General features: G+C 40.1%; 1 long non-coding RNA gene across 1 annotated transcript; it reads right to left on the reverse strand.

Annotated features, from left to right (window-relative positions):
* Positions 1–7,401: 7,401 nt before the first annotated feature.
* On the reverse strand, positions 7,402–15,914 carry LOC125342513. The gene is made up of 3 exons (XR_007209235.1): positions 15,796–15,914; positions 11,296–11,297; positions 7,402–7,413 (listed from the first exon to the last, which is right to left on the reverse strand). It is a non-coding gene; the product is annotated as an uncharacterized LOC125342513 (long non-coding RNA).
* Positions 15,915–16,991: the final 1,077 nt, after the last annotated feature.

Here is a 16,991-nt window from a genome sequence, read left to right on the forward strand (position 1 = left end):
CATTCCGTGTTGGTGTGTTGATGTGATGGAGTATGTGAACTGCTGTGATGTGACATGAGGATGTAATCTAATATTCTGCAGCATGAATAAAAATTGTAATTCACACACTGAGTATCCTTAACACCCAACTTAACCCTATCCTTAATATCAACAATCCTACACCTGAACCCTAATCTCAATAATACCAACCGTGAAAACAGTAGTCCAAAGAACACCCCAGACACCTAACAACACAATACCTTAAACTAAACCCCAACCCACTCCATTGCTTACCAGTGTTCTGCATCCTGGAAGGAGGTTGCCTTGTTTTGTCAAACATGCTTAAGGGGGATCCAAGTTTACACACAGACACACAGAACTCGATCCCCCACCCATACCATCACATGTGTGTACAGGGCAGGTGCATGAACACAATGAAAACACAGATAACCGTTTATTCAAGTCTCCATTATCACCCAAACTTGGGAGCAGCGGGAACACACTATCAGATATCGTAGGTCAAGGACTCTGATCAAACAACCTAACAACAGCTGAAGACAATCGGAGTGGCTTCAAACAGTCTAAACCATGAATGCTAACATGTAACTCAAACATAAAATGTCTGGAGAAAACAAGACAAGAGGAGGGGAGGAAGTGGAGGAGGCGGAGGTGAAGGGGGCAGGGGCAGATAAGGGGGGAGCGGCGGCAGAGAGGACAGGACAGAATAAAGTTTTCAAATGAAATGGGGAATGAAATCTCATTCTATTTCATTCTTCCGGTTAAGTCTTCATTCAAAAACTAAAAAAGGGCCGTTTCAGAACCTTTTAGATAATAAAATTGAGACAGGCAAGGTGGCAAATTCAGGTAAACGCCAGAGTTGGTAAGCTGAGGCATGAAGATTGAGAGGCCTGGTCTAATGTAGAAATACAATGTCTAGAGGAAAAAGAAAAGAGAAAAGACAGAAAAGAGAAGGATGGGAAGGGAGGGGGAGGAGGAGGAGAGGCAGAGGAGGGGGAGGAGAGGGGTAGAGGAAGGGAGGGGAATGGGAGAACAGGGGAGGAAGGGAAGTAACTGATAGGAGGCAGATTTCAAGTCAAAAAGGGAATGTGATATGTTCTGATGTCACGTGATGTAAGGATGTGTTGTGAAGATGTCACTTGTTATGATGTGATATCATGATGATGTGATGGAGTCCGGTGAGTTGGTGACATGACTTGATGATGTGACGTGATCTGATTATGTGAAGTGATGGTGTGCTGTGATATGGTGGTGTGATTATGTGACATGTGTAATAATGTGATGTGATAATTTGTGAGGTGATGCAAGGATGTAATCTAATTTTCTACAGCATAACTAAAACTTGTAATTCCACCGAGTATCCTTAATAACACCTAACCTAAACCCTATCCTTGCGACAACCCCATACCTGAACCCTAAACTCAATCATACAAACCCTGAAAACCCCAACCCACTCCATGAGAATGCAAACATGTACCACAAGCATAAAACGTCTAGAGAAAAGAGAGAAGAGAAGGAACGGAGAGAAAGATGATGAAAAGGAGTCGGAGGCAGAGAGGAGAGAATACAGTTTACAAATGAAAATGGGAATGAAATCACATTCTATTTTATTCTATGGGTAAGTTTCCTGCTACTGAAACATAAGTAAAAAAGTGCCTTTTCAATAACTTTTAAATCATAATTTCAGCCAGATAGGGTGGCAAATTGAGGTAAGGTCCACAGTTGGTAGGCAGAGGCAGGAAGATTGAGAATTCAGACCCCCCCCCCCGGTCTAATGTGGAAATGCATCGTATGGAGGGAAAAGAAAATAAAGAGAGAAGATAGAAAAGAAAAGGATTGGAGAGGAGGAAGAAGAGGAATGGAGAAGGGGGGAGAGGGGAGGAGGTGGGAAGAGGAGAGAGAGGAGACGGGGAAAGGAAGAAGGAGCAGAGAGGACAGAGGCAATTTTCAAGTGACAAGGGGAATGATGTGATGTATTGTGATGATGGAGGATATGATGTGACCTGAAGTGATGGTGTGATGTGAGAAGATATGATGGTGCATTATGATGACATGACGGATTATATTGTGACGTGATCTGTTGTGACATGATTTGAGGATGTGATGTGATAGTGTGATGTTAAGACATGACTTTATATGACGAGGTTATGTGATGTCATATGATGTGAGGGAGTCCTGTGGCTTGGTGATGTGATGTGATGATGTGACGTGTTATGATGAAATGATGGTGTGACGTGATGTGATGTGACGTGAAATGATGTGATAAGATGATATGGTCGGATATGATGTAATGTGATGGTGTGACATGATATGACAACCTATGATAAGAAATGTGTTGATGTGATGATTGGAGGATGTGAAATGTGATGATGTGACATGACGTGAATATGTAATCTAATTTACTGCAGCATTAATAAAAATTGAAATTCAGGAGTATCCTTAACAACACCCCACCTTAACACTATCCTTAACATCAACAGCCCTACACCTGAACCCTAATCTCAATCATACCAATTCTGAAAAGAGTAACCCTAAGACCTGAAACCCATACCTCTAACCCCAGACACCTAACAACCCAATTCCTTACAGAAAAGCCCAACCCCAACACCCTACATGACTTAACAGTATTCTGCATCTTTGGTGGTAGGTTGTTGGGGATTATTATGGCCTTGGGAAGGCTGCCCTTCCGCCAGCTTTGGGACAGTGGAAGTCCCTCCCACCTTCTGGCCTCCACCCCTAGGGAGGTGAACACGTGCGTGCCACCATGATGGGGTTGTCCCGCCCACAAAGGGAAGTTTCGTGATGTCACTTGATGAACGTGATCCCTAGCCTATGACTGGCCCTTTGGCCAGCCCCCTTTCTTTCCCGCCATTACTTCTATATAAGTGCCCTTCCATATTAAAGTCTTTGAGACGCTTCCCACCACCCCAGCGTGTCCCTGATGCCTTCCTTTTCGCCTCCGCCCTTGGTAACATGTGAGGGGACTGGGGGGAGGGGAGGCTTCAGCAACCTTTCCTCAACTTAGTGCTTGCCCATGTGAGCACGCCTTTGGCCTTCCGCTGGGGGAGGGCCAGGCTGAGTGCTCTTTCATAGGGTTTGTGGTTACCATTCTCCCCATGGGGGGAGAAAGGGGTTATCCAGACCCCAACAGTAGGTGGCCTTCTTTTGTCAAGCTTGCTTAAGGTGTGTCCAAATTTACACACAGAGATACACAGCAATCGATCCCCCACCCATACCCTCATGTTTGTAGGCATAGCAGGTGCATGAACACAGTGAAAGCACAGCTGACAATTTACTCAGGTCTCCATTGTCACCCAAAGTTATTTGCAGCTAGAGCACACAATTCAGCATGGTAGGTCAAGCACCCTGATCAAGCAACCCCACAACAGCTGAAGGCCATCGGAGTGGCCTAACTTATTCTAAACCATACAGTTTTGGAATTATGAATACTAACATGTACCTCAAACATAAAATGTATGGAGAAAACAGAGAAGAGAGAATACAAGGAGAAGGGAGAGGAGAGGACAAAAAAAGAGAGGAGAAGAACAAGAAGAGAGAATAAACTTTTCAAATGAAATCCCATTCTATTTTCTTCTACAGGTAAGTCTGTAGCTACTGAAACAGAACTAAAAAAGTGCCTTTTCAAGAACTTTTCGATCATAAAATTGAGCCAGGTAGGGTGGCACATTCAGATAAGGTTGGGGTGATGTGAGGTGATAATGTGACATGATGTGATGACTTGATGGAATGATGTGATATATCTTTTGGCAGCATAACTAACAATTGTAATTCACACCGAGTATCCTAAACAACACCCAACTTAACCCTATCCTTAACATCGACAACCATACACCAAAACCCTAATCTCAATCATAACAACACTGAAAACAGTACCTCTAAGAACTCTTAACCACAGACACCTAAAAAACCAATACCTTAAAGTAAAGCCCAACACACGCCATTGCTTAGCAGTGTTCTGCATACTTGGAGGTAGGTGGCCTCCTTTAGTCAAGCATGCTTAAAGGTTGTCCAAATTTAAACAAAGAGATATACAGCACTCAACCCCCCACCCATACCCTCACATGTGTGCAAAACAGGTGCATGAACACAGTGAAAGCACAGCTGACGATTTACTCAAGTCTCCATTGTCACCCAAGTTAGCTACAGCGGAAACACACAATAAAGCACGGTAGAGCAAAGAATGTTTTCAAACAACCCCCACAACTGCTGAAGGCCATCGAATAGCACAAGACACGTTCTAAACTATACAGGTTTGGAATAATGAATAAACATGTACCTAAAACATAAAATGTCTGGAAAAAACAGAGAAGAGAGAAAACAGAGAAGAGGAGAGGAAGGGCGGAGGGGAGGGCAGAGGACAAAAGGACAGGAGAGGAGAAGTTTTCAAATGAAAAGGGGAATAAAATCCCACTCTATTTTATTCCACAGGTAAGTCTTGCTACAAAAACAAAACTAAAAAAGTGCCGTTTCAAGAACTAAATTATAGATCATGAAATTGAACCAGGTAGGGTGGCACATTCAGGGAAACCACACAGTTGGTAAGCTGAGGCAGGAAGATTGACAGCTCAAAACCGGCAGGGTGAAATGTAGAAAAACAAATCCAATGTCTGGAGAAAAAAGAAAGGAAACAGATAAGAGAAGGAGGGGGTAAGGGAGGAACAGTGACAGGAAGGGAAAGGAAGAAGAGAAGGAAAAGGAGGAATAGCGGAAGAGGGAGGATGAGAAATGCAGGAAGAGGCGGGGTAGAGATGGAGGGGAGGAAAAGGAGACAAAGTTTTCATATGAAAAGGGTACTGAAATCCCATTTGATTTCATTCTTCAGGTGTCTGTAGCTACTAAAACAAAACTAAAAAACAGTGATGTTTCAAAAACTTTTAGGTCAAAAAATTGAGCCAGGTAGGTTAGCACATTCAGGTAAGGTTGGCCTGTTGTGATGTGAGGATGTGGCGTGATCTGAGGATGTGATGTGCTTTGAGGATGTGCCATGATGGAAACAGAAGTAAACAGAAGTAAAAAAGTTCCACTTCAAGAACTTTTAGGTCATAAAATTGAGCCAGGTAGGGTTGCAAATTCAGTTAAGCCCCACAGTTGGTAGGCTGAGGCAAGAAGATTGAGAGATCAAAACTGGCTGGGTATAATGTAGAAATACAAATACAATGTCTGGAGGAAAAAGAAAGTAATGAGAAAAGACAGAAAACAGGAGAATGGCAGGAAGGAACACAGAGGAGAGGGGGAAGGAGGAAGAGGAAGAGGAGGAGGAGAGGGGGAGGCAGAAGGTAGGGGGAGGAGGAAAAGCAGAAATGGAGGAGGGGGCGGGGCGGAGGTGGAGAGGAGGGGAGGAGGAGAGAAAGTTTTCAAATGAAAAGGGGAATGAGGGGCTAGGGATATGGCCTAGTGGAAAGAGTGCTTGCCTTGTATACATGAGGCCCTGGGTTCGATTCCCCAGTACCACATGTACAGAAAACGGCCAAAAGTGGTGCTGTGGCTCAAGTGCCAGAGTGCTAGCCTAGAGCAAAAAGAAGACAGGGACAGTGCTCAGGCCCTGAGTTCAAGGCCCAGGACTGGCCAAATAAAAGGGGGGGAGGGAATGCAATCCCATTCTATTTTATTGTTCAGGTAAGTCTGCAGCTAGTACAACAGAACTGAAAATGTGCCTTTTTGAGAACTTTTAGATCATAAAATTTAGCCAGGTAGGGTGGCACATTCAGGTGAGGTTGGCATGATGGGAAGGGATAACATGCTATGATGATGTGATATGGTGTGAGGATATGCCATGATGCGGTGCTGTGATGTGATGATGTGATGTTTTTCTGCAGCATAACTAAAAACTTAATTGTAATTCACACCCTGATGTATCCTTAACAACACTCAACCTTAATCCTATCCTTAATTGACAACCCTACACCTGAACCCTAATCTCAATCATACCAGCTAAAGCCTGAAAACCCTCAATCTGACCAGAGACACCTAACAACCCAATTCCTTAAACTAAAGCCCAACCCCAACCCACTCTGTGACTTACCAGACAGTGTTCTGCATCCCTGGAGGTAGGTGGCCTTCTATTGTCAAGCATCCTTAAGGGGTGTCCAAGTTTACACACAGAAACACACAGCACAGGATCTCCCACCCATACCCTAACATGTGTATGCAGAGCAGGTGCATGAACACAGTGAAAGCACAGCTGACCACTTTTTCAAGTCTCCATTGTCACCCAAAGTTAAACCCAGAAGGAGCACACCATCAGGGATGGAAGGTCAAGGACTCTGATCAACAACCCACAAAACTGCTGAAGGACATCGGATTGGCCTGACACACATTCTAAACCACACGGGTTTGTAATCATGAATGCTAACATGTAACACAACCATAAAACGTCTGCAGAGTAGAGAAGGAGCAGAGGAGAGGAAGAGGAGGGGTCGGAGGCGGAGAGGAGAGAATACAGTTTGCAAATTAAAAGGGGAATGAAATCCCATTGTATAGGTAAGTCTCTTGCTACTGAAACAGAACTAAAAAAGTGCCTTTTCAAGAACTTTTAGATCATAAAATAGAGCAAGGTAGGGTGGCAAATTCAGGTAAGGTTGGTGTGAAGTAATGCTGTGGTGTGATCTGAGGATGTGATGTGATTTGAGCACATGCCATGATGTGGTGATGTGATGGGATAATGTGATCAATTTTTCTGTAACAAAACTAAAAACTTAGTTATAATTCACACCCTGAGTCTTAACACCCAAGCTTAAACCTATCCTTAACATTGACAACCCTACACCTGAACCCTAATCTGAATCACACCAATCCTGAAAACAGTAGTCCTAAGAACTCTAACCCTTACCTGTAACCCCAGACACCTAACAACCCAATTCCTTAAACTAAAGCCCAACCCAACTACCTCCGTGACTTACCAGTATTCTGCATCCTTGGAGGTAGGTGGCCATGTTTTATCAAACATGCTTAAGGGGTGTCCAACGACAACACACAGAGATGCACAGCACTCGATTCCCCACCCATACCCTCACATGTGTGTGCAGGGCAGGTGCATGAACACAGTGAAAGCACAGCTGACCATTTATTAACGTCTCCATTGTCACCCCAACTTAGGCACAGTGGGAGCAGACCATCGAGCACGGCAGGGCAAGGACTCTGATCAAACAACCACACAACAGCTGAAGGCAATCGGAGGAGCCTGACAACCGAATTCCTTAAACTACAGCCCACCCAACCCACTCCGTGACTTACCAGACAGTGCTCTGCATCCTTGGAGGTAAGTGGCCTTCTTTTGTTAAACACACTTAAGGGGTGTCCAAGTTTACACAGAGATACACAGCACAGAGATACACCGCCCATACCCTGACGTGTGTGCAACAGGAGCATGCCATCAGGCATGGCAAGGCAAGGACTCTGATCAAACATGCCTAGAACTGATGAAGGCCGTAGTAGACACATTCTAAACCACACAGGTTTTTAATCATGAATGCTAACATGTGCCTCAAACATAGAATGTCGGGAGAAAACAGAGAAGAGGAGGAGTGGAGAGGAGGAGGAGGAGGAGGAGGAGGAGGAGAAGGAGGAGGAGGAGATGGAAGCAGGGGCGGTAGAGGCGGGTGCGGGGCGGAGAGGAGAAGAAGAAGAGAGACTACTTTTCAAATGAAATCACATTTTGTTGTATTCTACAGCTAAGTCTCTAACTACTAAAACAGAACTTAAAAAGTGCCATTTTAAGAACTTTTAGATCATAAAATTGAGCAAGGTAGGATGGCAAATTCAGATAAGCCCCACAGTTGGTAGGCTGATGAGAGGTCAAAACCGGCCGAATCTAAAGTAGAAATACAAATACAATGTCTGGAGAAAAAAGAAAGAAAACAGAAAAGACAGAAAAGAGGAGGATGGGAGGGGAAGGAGGAGCAGGGAGGGGAGTGGGGAGGAGAAAGAGGAGAAGCAGGAGAGGAGGAGGCAGGGAGGGGGAGGAGGAGAAATGGAGGAGGTGGGGCAGAGGTGGAGGAAGGGAGGAAAAAAGGAGAGTTTTCAAATGAAAAGGGGAATGAAATCCCATTCTATTTTATTCTTCAGGTAAGTCTGTAGCTACTAAAACAACTATAAAAGTGCCTTCTCAAGAACTTTCAGATCATAGAATTGCTTATGCTATTCATACGAGGAAATGCTATATCAGGTGCTCCAATCATTAATGGGACTAAACAGTTTCCAAACCCTCCAATCATAATTGGTATAAGGAAAATTATAACAAATGCGTGGGTGGTGACAGCTACATCATAGATTTGATCATCCCCTAATGGAGCTCCTGGTTGACCAAGCTCAGCGCAGATGAGGATGCATAAACCTGCGCCTACTCTTCTGGCTCATGCTCCGAATATAAAGTATAGGGTTCCAATTTCTTTATTTGTTGAAAATAATCAATGATTAATGAACATAGTTAGTGATAGAATGCCTGGGGGTAGACCCCTTTCTATCATAGTCCTGAGGTGAAATTTCATATTGAATTGCAAATTCAAAGGAACAGCTTCAATCCTTCCGGGACTTCTCCTGCCTTTTTTCTCGGTGGGAGAAATAGATTGAAGCCAGATGATTTAGGGTATTTAGCTGTTAACTAATATTTTGTAGGTTTGATACCTATCAATCTAGTGAGGATTTAGCTTAAGAAAAGCGATTGGTTTGTTTCCAGAAGATGCACTATTCGTTCTGCAGTCCTTAGAGACAAAAATTAAACTTGAGTGTTTACTTAAGGTCTTTGGTTAACCTTAATTTCTAGAATATTGAGTACAATAATGGGGATAGGGGGAGTGAAAATGAGGATAGAAAAAGAAGAGTTGGATGGGTCATAAGCTTTTGTGATTATTTAGTCATCATATGAATTTCTTATTTGGAAGGGGAAATAATGTAAGGGCATATGAATAGATTCATCGAAGATAAAAGTAAAGGTTTAGTAGGGCTGATATGGCTATAAATATACTTGCTATAATATTTTTGTTTGACACTTTCTTTGATAATAAACCATTTAGGTAGAAATCCTGTTAGTGGGGGTAGTCCTCCTAATGATATGTGTGACCAGCATAATTAATTAATGGGCTAGAATCTCATGCTATGGTTAGAGATGTAGTGTTATTAGCTGATAGAAAGTCTAAGGCGATGAACATGTTAATTGTACATATGATGTAAATAAGTTAAGGGCTATTGCGGAGGGATTATAGATTGTTATTGCTGCTATCCATCCTACATGGGCGATGCATGAATATGCTAGGCTTTTTTGTATTTGAGTCTGATTAAGAACTCCTCAGCCCCCAATAAGAATTGCTGATATAGCTATAAATATTATGTTTGTATTTAGGTTATGGGCCATTTGGTATATAATTGAGATTGGGGCCAGTTTTTGTCATGTTAGTAGGATTGTAACTTCTGGTACTCAAAGGTAGAATGGGGCTAATCCAAGTTTTATGGCTAGGGCAATTGCTAGTATACATAGGTATAGGTTGTCTTTAAGGTCAACTATGTTTCATTGTCCAATCAAGGTTATTGAGGATATCGTATATAAGGATCATTGATGCTGTTGCTTGTGTTAGGAAATATTTTGTGGCGGCTTCTCTTGAACGTGGATTACTGTTGTAAATTATTATAGGAATAATTGCTAGTATGCTAATTTCAAGTCCTATTAATATGTATATTCAGTGTGAGGTTGTGAGAACTAGTATGGATCCTATATAGTAAATATAACTACTGAATATACAACAATATTAATTAGTATGGGAGGGGTTGAAACCAACATTTTCGGATTATGGGCCCAAGACCTTTAATTAGCTGACCTTACTAGAATTTAGTGTAATAGGTAGCACGAAGAATTTTGAGTTATGTTGGGTTCGAGTCCTATAATTCTAGAAATAAAAGGAATATAACCTTTATGTTTTACTCTACCAAAATAACTCTTTAGTCAGACATATTTCTATATTAGCGGTGGTATGCTCGTCATACATATAGGTAGTGAAATGTGCCACATACATAGGGCTAGGGTTAGGGGAAGGAAGTTTTTTCATATAAGACGCATAAGTTGGTCATATAGGAAACGTGGATATGATGCTCAGATCCATAGAAACGAAGAAATTAAAATTAATAATTTTACAACTAGGTTTGAAGTTATCATTTCTGTATTGAGTGTTGAGTAGGTTGAACCAAAAAATAAAGTAGCAGTTAATGAATTTATTCGGATAATATTTATATATTCTGCCATAAAGAATAAGGCGAATGGTCCTGTGTCATATTCAACGTTGAAGCCTGAAACTAGTTCAGATTCACTTTCAGTTAGGTCAAAGGGAGTTCGGTTTGTTTCAGCTAGTGTGGAGATAAATCATATTATAGCTAGGGGTCATGCTGGGACAATTATTCAGTTATATTCTTGAGACATTGATAGGGATAATATTGAGAATAGTCTAGATAGTAGTATTGTTGATAGGAGGATGATTGCTAGGCTTACTTCATATAAAATAGTTTGAGCTATAGCTCATAATGCTCCAAATATAGCATATTTTGAAGTGGATGCTCAGCCTGATCATAAAATTGAATATACTGATATGCTTGATGCTGCTAAGATGAATAAAAATCCTATGTTTATGTTATTTAGAGGATGTGGTATTGGAGGGGGAATTCATAGGGATAGGGCTACTGATAATGCTAAAATAGGGAAAATTGAAAACAGAATTAAGGATGAAGTGCCTGGGCGTATAGGCTCTTTAATGGACAGTTTTATAGCATTGGCGAATGGTTGAAAACCACTGTATGGACCTACGATGTTAGGACCTTTTCGTAATTGTATATAGCCTAGGATCTTGTGTTCTAGTAGGGTCAAAGAAGGGTATTGCTGGGGCTGGGAATATGGCCTAGTGGCAAGAGTGCTTGCCTCCTACACATGAAGCTCTCAGTTCGATTCCCCATCACCACATATATGGAAAACGGCCAGAAGGGGCACTGTGGTTCAGTTGGCAGGGTGCTGGCCTTGAGCGGTAAGAAGCCAGGGACGGTGCTCAGGCCCTGAGTCCAAGGCCCAGGACTGGCCAAAAAAAAAAGAAGGGTATTGCTAATAAAAGTGGAATAATAAATACAAGGAAATTTTAAATAAACATGCTGTTAAGAACAGGAGTTGATGCTGGAGGGGGTGCGGAGAAAGAGGAACCCTTCTCCATTGTTGGTGGGAGTGCAAATTAGTACAACCACTTTGGAGAACAGTATGGAGGTTTCTCAAAAAGCTCAATATAGACCTACCCTATGACCCGGCCATACCACTCCTAGGCATCTATCCTAAACAACAAACCCCAAGATATCAAAAATACATTTGTACTTCCATGTTTATCGCATCACAATTCACAATAGCCAAAATATGGAAACAACCCAGATGCCCCTCCACAGACGAATGGATCCAAAAAATATGGTACTTATACACAATGGAATACTACATAGCGATTAGGAATGGTGAAATATTGTTATTTGCAGGGAAATGGTCAGAACTCGAACAAATAATGTTGAGCGAGACAAGCCTAGAACACAGAAAACAAAGGGGCATGATCTCCCTGATATATGACTGTTAAGAAAGGGAGACGGAGAGACAGTAGAGACCAAGTCTGTGAATACTGAATATGTTCTTCATACATTGTATCTTGTATATATGTCTACCTGACCTAGAGAAGGGATAGAAAAACAGGACATAAGATAACACAAGAAATGTACACACTATGTAACTATACTCTTTTTGCATAACACCTTGTCAAAAAATTTGTGTACAATTAAAAAACAAATAAAAAATTTTAAAAAAAGAAGAGGAGTTGAACCTTTGATAATAAAGTATTAAATCTGATGCAATTGCTGAGCTCTGCCATCTTAACAGTTCCTTATCCTGGAACGTATTTTGAGCATGCTAATTTAATTAAGAAATAAATAATTAAGCATTAAGGAGCTTTGGGAAAAGTTGGCCTTATTTCTCTGGTCCTTTCCTACTAGGAGAAATAGTAAATAGATAGAAACCCACAAGGATTTCTCCAATCTGAACTCAGATCACGTAGAAATTTAATCGTTGAACAAATGAACCTTTAATAGCTGCTGCACCTTTTGGATGTCCTGATCCAACATCGAGGTCGTAAACCTAATTATTGATATCGACTCTTTAATGAGATTGCGCTGTTATCCCTAGGGTAACTTGGTACCTTGATCAGAAATTCTGGATCAAAGATGATGTAGGTTAACTTCAACTTGTAAGTCCAGGTCTAGGTCTTTCGGAGGATTATTTTTTCTCCAAGGTCACCCCAACGAAAATTTTCTTTCTAGCTTGTTACTGTTTATCTCTGTTACAGTGAGTTTAAGTTTTTCGTAGAAAGTTAATTTAAGCTCCATAGGGTCTTCTCGTCTTATTTAATTTCTGCCTCTTCACGGAAAGGTCAATTTCATGGATTAAATGTTAGAGACAGTTAAGCCCTCGTTATGCCGTTGATACAAGTCCCTAATAAAGGAACAAGTGATTATGCTACCTTTGCACGATCAGGATCCCACGGCCGTTTAACGTTAGTCACTGGGCAGGTGGTGCTTCTAATACTTGTAATGCTAGAGGTGATATTTTTGGCAAAAAGGTGGGGCTTGTGTTTGCCAAGTTCCTTTTACATTTTTAAATCTTTCCTTGGTGACATACCTGTGTTGGATTAACATTGATTTGTATGGGTTTAAGATGAATATGGGGTTTTTTCACTGTTAATTATCAGTGATTTATTAGGGCGGATATACACTTATGTCAGGAGAAATTATTCTTATTACTTATACTAACATTGGTGCATCTAATGTAATTAAATTGGCCCAGTGTATTTCTAGGAATTGTAATAGGTTTTAGTAATATTTACATTTCACTCGTGTTGAGCTTGAACGCTTTCTTAATTGGTGGCTGCTTTAAGGCCAACTATGATTAATTATTTATTCACTAGAAAAAGTTGAATCCTAATTCTGAAGAACTGTACCTCTTTAGATTAACATTAAAATTTACATTTAATTTATTAATATTTTAGGTAAATTTTAAGTTTAACTAAAATTCTTTGACTGGGCAACCAGCTATCATCAGGCTCGGTAGGCTTTTCACCTCTACCTTTACATTATCTATTTTGGGACATAGACGAGTTGGCTCTGGTTAGCTATTTAAACGTAGCTCGTCTGCTTTCAGGGTGTTTGGCTAAAACACTTCTTGTCAAATTTATTATAGTTAGTCCATTATGCAAAAGGTAGAAGGTTTTATCTTTGATTTGTTATACTTTAATTATATCTTTCATCTTTCCCTTGCAGTAATGTTTCTATAGCTCTAGTAATAAATATTCTATCTCCTATACTAGTTTAGGGGTGAATGATTTTATACATTAAGAATAATTTAGTTTATGGAAGGCTAGGCTAGCAATAGTTCAAAGTATTCAAGTATTTTGAAGTCTTCTGAGTGTAAGTCAGATGCTTTAAACTACACTTTGATTACCCAAAGCGCACTTTCCAGTACGCTTACCTTGTTATCACTTATCTCCTCTTAATTCTTGTAGTTAACAGTTATGTACTTATCTGTATCAAATATTGAGGAGGGTGACGGGCGGTGTGTGCGTGCTTCATTCCTCTATTCAACTAAACACTAAAAATATTTAGTTCACTACTAAATCCTCCTTTATCTTGTCTAGTTCAGATAAGGTTTCGTATGTTCTGGACCAGAAAATGTAGCCCATTACATCCCATTTCACGAGTTACACCTCGACTTAACTTTTTTATATAATATAATTAGGATTACGTGTGGGCCTTTTTAGGGTTTCCTGAAGATGGCGGTATATAGACGGAATTAGCAAGAAATGGTGAGGTATATCAGAGTTTATCGATTACAGAATAGGCTCCTCTAGATGGATATAAAGCACTGCCAAGTCCTTGGAGTTTTAGGTTGTGGCTAGTAGTTCTCTGGTGAATAGGCTTGTTTTAAACCTATTTATGTTTACAACTATATGTAATGGGTTATCTAATCCCAGTTTGTGTTATAGTTTTAGTGTTTAGATAAAATTTCTTTTGACACTGTTTTTCATAAAAGCTAGGACTTTGTACAGTTTAGCTGTACTTTAATTTTACTGAATATTTAATTCAACACTCTTTATGCCGAACTTTATTTACTTGGGCCATTCGTATGACCGTGGTGGCTGGCACAAAGTTTACCAACCCTATGTCAGTATAACTTACTCGAACTTTCATTCATAGCTTAATTTTTATCACTACTGTAGCCCATGGGGGTGTGGTTAAACATGGCATTATGAGCTTCAATTGTTATATTGAGAGCTTAAAACCTACTCCTTTTATTCTAACTTAAATTTTAGGGTAAAACTCACCGGCGTGCGGATATTTGCATGTATAATTTTAGTGACAGCAAATAAAAAGGCCAGGACCAAACCTTTGTGTTTATGGAATTAAACAATTCTTCTAGGCATTTTCAGTGCCTTGCTTTGCTTATAAGCTACATTAACCCGGTGGCCTTAGGAGTTTGAGTATCAACTAAGTTTTTAGTTAGTTCAGATTAGGGCTATGTTGGTATTTGCACCTATTAATGTTTAGGGAAATGATTGTTAATAAAGTGCTAATCTCCTAAGGGGGGAAGAATAAGTATTATTTCTGTGTATGCATTAGAGTACTATTTCAGTATAAAATTTTTTATGTCCTTGAGCATATGTCAATGGCTTGATAATTATGGGGTCGTAGAATGTTAGTTAATAAGTCCAGCTACATACAGATCAATTGACTGCGTCCATGCCTTGACAATTTAGCTGAGTCACAGCATACCAAAAATAAAAAAAAACCAGGGTTATGACAGAGCACTTATGTTGGTCATGGGCTGTAATCCATCGAAATGTCTTATTTAAGGGGAACATCTTAAATTTACGGCCCTGCGCTAAGAACCAGATGTCAACTATAGTTTCACAATACCTACCCACAAGTTTGATGGGCCCTGAGCAAGAAGGGTAGGCAGAGTGGGCGGGTTGATAGTTCCACGGAGGATGGTAGATTAAGAGACAACAAGTATTAGGGGATATCCATGTGTTCAAGGACTAACGAAATTTAATGGACTAATGTGGTTGTGGTATTATGGTTGACAAGCATTAACTTATTATACTGTACAATATTCATATTGTGGAGCATTTAATGTGGATATAACAGGATATAAATGTACTTTATGGGGGTTATTACTTGCTTATAAACATGTATGCATTAAATGTGGAATAAGCACTTAATGGTTTATGAATGATTAACCATAATATGCACGGTAATTTTTTTTTTGGAGAGTTTAAGATTAAGCCTGATGAAACAGTTTAAATTTATTAAATCTCCCAAGTACAAGGAATAGTTTAATTAAGAATTCCAGCTTTGGGGGTTGGAGGTAGGATTGTACTTTCTCTGAATGCTTTAAGAAGATAAAATCTTCGTCTTAGGTTTACAAGACCTATATAATTCTTATACTATTAAAGCAGTCTTCATTTAAGTATTTTATTTTCAATTAATCTGGCAATTGGGAGAAAGAGAAGGATAACAGAAAAATAGAGAATGGATGAGATTTGTCCAATAATGATAAAGGGTAGTTCTACTTGTTGTCCTCCAATTCAGATTAGAATAAATAAATCTGAGACTAAAATTCAAAGTAGGATTTGGCTAATAGGTCGCAATACTAATCCACATTGGTTTACATGTATGGAGGAGTAGGAATAGGGCAAGGATTAGGATTGACAGGATCAGGGCAAGTACTCCTAGTATATTTGGAATGGAGTGTAAAATAGCATAGGCAAATAGGAAATATCATTCTGGTTTAATATGAGGTGGTGTATTAAGTGGGTTAGCTGGTATACAATTATCTGGGTCTCCTAAGGCATATGGGAAGAATAAAATGATCGTAAAGAAAAAGGCTAGCAATGCTACACCTCCTAAGATCTTTGAACAAGTAGTAAGGATGGAATGGAATTTTATCAGAATCAGATAGGATATCTAGTGGATTATTAGATCCTGTTTCGTGAAGAAATAAAAGATGAACTATTGCCATTGCTGCAATAATGAATGGTAAAATAAAATGGAATGCGAAGAAACGAGTTAAAGTAGCTTCATCAACTGAAAACCCCCCTCAAATTCACTCTACTAGGTCTGAGCCAATATAAGGGATTGCAGATAATAGATTGGTAATTACGGTGGCTCCTCAAAATGACATCTGTCCTCATGGAAGTACATCTCCTATAAAGGCTGTAGCTATTACTAGGAATAGAAGAATAATTCCAATATTTCAGGTTTCTTTGTGGAGGTAGGAGCCATAATAAATACCTCATTCGATGTGCAGATAAAGGCAAATGAAGAATAATGATGCTCCGTTAGCGTGTATATATCGGATTAATCAACCATAGTTAACATCTCAGCAAATATGGGCAACTGAAAAAAAATGCCGTGAGTGTATCAAATGTGTAGTGCACAGATAAGAATAAGCCAATAGGGCTGGGGATATGGCCTAGTGGCAAGAGTGCCTGCCTCGGATACACGAGGCCCTGGGTTCGATTCCCCAGCACCACATATACAGAAAACGGCCAGAAGCGGCGCTGTGGCTCAAGTGGCAGAGTGCTAGCCTTGAGCGGGAAGAAGCCAGGGACAGTGCTCAGGCCCTGAGTCCAAGGCCCAGGACTGGCCAAAAAAAAAAAAAAAAAGAATAAGCCAATAGAAATTTGGATAATTAAGCATACTCCAAGAAGGGATCCAAAGTCATCATCCTGAGATGTTAGAGGGAGTTGGAAGGTCAATGAAAGCATGGTTTACTATTTTTATGAGAGGATGAGACTTTCGTATGATTGTCATTATAAACTTTTTATAGTTGAATTAACGATTTTTCATGTCATTGGTCATGGTTTAAGTCCATGTGAAAATTATGACAAATTTACTTACCTTTAATCTTAATGGTTTTAGTT

This window comes from Perognathus longimembris, chromosome 2 (assembly GCF_023159225.1).
Source record: "Perognathus longimembris pacificus isolate PPM17 chromosome 2, ASM2315922v1, whole genome shotgun sequence".
Taxonomy (NCBI): Eukaryota; Metazoa; Chordata; class Mammalia; order Rodentia; family Heteromyidae; genus Perognathus; species Perognathus longimembris.